This window comes from Crocuta crocuta, unplaced genomic scaffold, assembly GCF_008692635.1.
Source record: "Crocuta crocuta isolate KB4526 unplaced genomic scaffold, BGI_CrCroc_1.0 scaffold296, whole genome shotgun sequence".
NCBI classification, from domain to species: domain Eukaryota; kingdom Metazoa; phylum Chordata; class Mammalia; order Carnivora; family Hyaenidae; genus Crocuta; species Crocuta crocuta.
In genome coordinates this window covers 215,699-220,360 of record NW_027530504.1, presented here as the reverse complement: position 1 = coordinate 220,360, position 4,662 = coordinate 215,699, and the positions used below count along the sequence as shown (strand labels likewise).

The window sequence follows — 4,662 nt, the reverse complement described above, 5'->3', positions numbered from 1 at the left end:
TGGAGGAGGGCACTTGTGGGGATGAGCACTGGGTGTTATGTGGAAACCAATTTGACAATAAACTATTTGTAAAAAAAAAAAAAATTACAAAGGAACTTTGAAAAAAAATATTAAAAACTTTTGTTCTTTAATAAATACTGCTTTTTTAAAGTTTACATATGTATTTTAAGAGGGGGGAGGGGCAGAAAGAGGGGAAAGGGCCAAGCTCACCCCAGGCAGGCTCTGTGCTGTCAACGCCTAACACAGGGCTCGAGCTCATGGAACCGTGAGATCATGACCTGAGCTAAAATCAAGAGTCTGACGCTTAACCAACTGAGTCACCCATGTGCCTCAACTTTTGCTCTTTAAAAAGATAAAATGAAGGGGCACCTGGGTGGCTTAGTCGGTTAAGCATCCGACTTTCGCTTAGGTCATGATCTCGCGGTTCGTGGGTTCGAGCCCCGCGTCGGGCTCTGTGCTGACTGCCAGCTCAGAGCCTGGAGCCTGTTTCAGAGTCTGTCACTCCCTCTCTCTCTCTGACCCTCCCCTGCTCACGCAGTGTCTCTCTCTCTCTCCTAGAAATAAAACATTTAAAAAAATTAAAAAAAATAAAAGATAAAATGAAAAGTCAAGCCACAGATTAGAAGGAGGAAGTTTTTGCTAAACACATATTGGACAGCAGACTTGCACCTAGAATAAAGACTTCTTACAACTCAACATAAGACAATCCCATTTTTTAAAAACGTATAANTAAAAATAAAAAAAAAAAAAAAAAAAAAAAAAAAAACGGGGGGGGGGGGGGGCAAGAGAAAACACTTGGGTAACGGACAGGTGTCCTGACTTAACTGTGTCGATGGTCCCTTGGGGGAACACATATGTAAAAATTTACCAAACATTACACTTTAAATATGCGCAAACTGTAAATCAATTATACCTCCACAAACCTTACAAAAACCCAGCCAACTCACCTGGTAAAAAAGTTTAAGTTAAAGAGCAAGGAACTAAGAAAAGATACAAGTAGGAAGACAATCACTAGAACAAAAACAGAAGTATTTCTAAATAAAAGATGTTTATACACAAAGAAGCAACTTTTAAAACTAACAACGTTAACAACAGTTAGGGATGTAGAGTTTCTCAAAATGTGCAAGGGAGGGGCGGGGAAGACGCCCGTATTTCCAGGGAGTCCACGGGGCCAAAGCTATTTCAATAATGGTAAAAATTTTTTTTGCTTCTTTAATTCTATTTCTGTCATGAGTATGCAGTGGGGTGAAATCTCTCATAGATTAAATACAGAAACAGTTCTGAGAATCCAGCTAGAGTCTGGTTTCTGCTGCAGACAACAAGGCAAACATTTTAAAGATCTGCAAAACTATAAAACCACACCACTCCTATTTGTTTCTTTGTTTGGAATTAAATATTAGGGGCGCCTGGGCAGCTCAGTCAGTTGAGCGTCCAACTCTTGTTCTGGGCTCAGGTCACGATCCTAGGGTCGTGCTGGGCCCTGTGCTGAGCATCGAGCCTGCTTACAATTCTCCCTCTCTCCCCATCTGCCTCTCTCCCCAACCTGTGCACTCGCTCGCTCTCTCTCAAAAAAAAAAATAAAAAAAAAATAAGTAATCTAAAAATGGAAATAATCATTATTTCTCATTTAAAATACATCTATTGACATACAATGGGCTTTGCATAGTTTTAAATAAAGTAATAAATGAACACAGTGTTTTTTAAATTTGTTTTAATCTCCTGGCAGGGGGCGTGTGTTCCCAGAGAAAATGCACATAGAGAAGAACTCTCTGGGGCCTCAGGGCTGGGAAGTACTCCTGTCAACCAACCATCACTGAGCTCCCCAGGGAGCTCCGGCCACCAGCTCTGAGGGAGGGAGCCCTCAACCTGAGGTGTGCAGGTTGCCGGACTGTTCCTGGTTCGTGACAAGCTAACAGAGAGTAAATCTTCAAAAACCTTTCCTGCATTTTTATACTGCCACTCAACCAAGCACACGATCGATGGCGGTGTATTCCGTAGCTCTTTGGGTTTCCCCCCCCCCATTTTTCAGCTGTTCTTGTTGTAACTTACAAAAGTGGGTCTGCGATGGTTGGGAAATGTTTAAAAGTGATCTTTCACCGCAGACACGTGGAGAAGCACTAAACTAGACACCCTGTAATTAAATAGCAGTTGGGAGGATTCTGAAAGCAAAATATTATCAACAGATACTATTTCTCCACGATTAATGACATTCAAGAGAGCTTCCCACACGTGACGTAAATATCTCATGTAAATATCTAAACAACCGTCCTTAAAATGGAAATTAGTAACGACAAAGCCGTACATACCCTCCTCGGTGAAGAATTTTTCTACGGGCCCCACAAACTGGTTGATTTCATTAAGTTCATCTTGGCTAACTTCTGGAAACGGGAAAACTTCTTTCTAAAAATGATAAACATTCACTACATATTAGATGGTCAGCGACCCACCAGAGCGGAAATATCAATCAGAAGGGGAGGCAACAGGGTGCCCGGGGGGCTCAGAGGCTGGGCCCGACTCCTGCTTTTGGCCGGGACCCCGAACCGGGTGCGGAGTGCAGTGCGGGAAACAGAGCGGCCAGACGCGGGGTCTGGGGGGCGGGGCCTCGCTCACGGGAGGGATCAGAAGGGCAACGGCGGCGCCGGAACTGCGCATCAGACCCCGCCACCCACACACACCCTCAACCCGGGCGGGCGGAGTCCGGACTCGGACCTGCGCTCCCGCCGGCGGCCAGGCGGNGTGCGCTCCCCCCGCCGGGGCCTCCGGCCACCCCCCGGAACAGCCAGGCGGTGTGACCGCTACAGGCCTAGAGGGTCGTGAAGTCGCTGTGTCCTGAGATCCTCAGCCTCTCGCCTGCTCACGCCCCGCAGCGCCCCGGGAGAGGGCGGCCCGCAGCAGCGCGGCCGTGGTGCCGGGGCTCACGGGCGGCCTCGTTCTAAACAGACCGCAANCGGGGAAGCGGGCTGGGGGGGGAGGGGCTACCAGGAGCTCCGGTCCAGACTCGCTAGGTCCGGGGCGCGTAGACCTCCACGTGCAGCTTTTGGGTATAAAGGTAGAGACCAGAGCCTGGAGTTCAGGGGAGAAGTCGAGCGGGAGAAATGGAGGGAGTCACAAGGGTCCAGACAGTATTTAGCGCCGCGGTACTAAATTAGACTAAAGGAAGAGTTGTGGATAAAAAGTCTACAGACCGAGTCCCAGGAAACCCCAACTTTGAAAATCAGACCCATAAATACAGAGAACTAACGGGTGCCCGAGGAGGAAGGAAAACGGGCAGAATGGGTGAAGGGGGTGGGGGGTACAGGTTTCCAGGGATGAAGGTACAGCACAGGGAACAGTCGGTGGTGTTCTGCGGCGGTGACAGCTGGCGGCTACACTTGTGAGGAGCCCAGATACAGACTTGTCAAATCACTACCGTACACCTGCAACTAATGTAACATTGTGTGTCAACTATACTTCAATTAAAAAAGAAGAGAGATACACCTGAAACTAACAGTGTTATGTTAACTCTACTATAATAAAAAAATAAAATAAAAAATTGTTAAGGGAGCCTGGCTGGCTCTGTTGGTAGAACATCCAACTTCGGCTCAGGTCGTAATCTCGCTCATGGATTCAACCCCTGCATCAAGCTCTGTGCGGACGGCTCAGAGCCTGGAGACTGCTTCCGATTCTGTGTCTACCTCTCTCTCTGCCCCTCCCCTGCTCATCCTCTGCGTGTCTCTCGCAAAATAAATATTAAAAAAATAAAAGAAAAAAGGAAATCTTGCCATTGGCAACATGGACGGAGCTAGAGTATGATGCTAAGCGAAACAAGCCAGAAAAAGAAATACCATATGATTTCACTCATATGTGGCATTTAAGAAACAAAACAAATGAGCAAAAGGAAACGAGAGAGAGACACAAACTAAGAAAAAGACTCTTAAGTACAGAGAAGAAATAGACGGTTACTATGGGGGGGGTAGGTGGGGAATGGTTAAAACAGATGACGGGGATTAAAGTGTCCACTTACCATGATGGGCACCGAGTATGATCAGAACTGTAGAATCACTGTATGGTGCACCTGAAACTAACAGCACTGTACGTGAACTATACTGGAATTAAGATGAAAACACTTAAAAAAAAAAAAAAAAGGGAANGTTTTTTGGTAGAAGCCTGGAGTGATGGCCTGTGTCAAACGCCAGGGATGGGCCAAGCAAGACGGGAACAGGCCACTAGACTGGGCGGCACGAAGGGCACTACTGCCCCTGGTCGGCAGACGGCAAAGGGCAAAAGCCCGAACAAGGGGCTGCAAGAGGCAGCAGAGAGGAAACAAGCACCGACATCGACGAGAAAGGAGAGTTACTGGATCCGTGAGCCCCTGAGCAGGGGAGAAGGCAGGAGGTCTGTGTGCAGGCAGGTCCTCGCCAAGGGGAGGNGACGTCCGGGCTAGTCGGGGCAGGTGCGGAGTGTAGACGTCCGGGCTAGTCGGGGCAGGTGCGGAGTGTAGACGTCCGGGCTAGTCGGGGCAGGTGCGGAGTGTAGACGTCCGGGCTAGTCGGGGCAGGTGCGGAGTGTAGACGTCCGGGCTAGTTGGGGCAGGTGTCTCTCTCAGGGAGATGAGGCGAAGCCGACAGGCCGGAGTGAAGGCGGGGAGGTGGTGCCAGACGCTCGGGCAAAGAGCAGCAGAGG

General features: G+C 48.5%; 1 protein-coding gene across 1 annotated transcript in view; it reads right to left on the bottom strand.

Moving 5' to 3' along the window:
- The window catches only part of ACAD9 (acyl-CoA dehydrogenase family member 9), a 39,393-nt gene that overhangs the window by 33,348 nt on the left and 1,383 nt on the right, over window positions 1-4,662 (bottom strand). The window contains exon 2 of the mRNA XM_077766847.1: window positions 2,307-2,400. The gene's annotated coding sequence lies outside the window, so the exon portion shown is untranslated. The remainder of the gene's footprint in view (window positions 1-2,306; window positions 2,401-4,662) is intronic.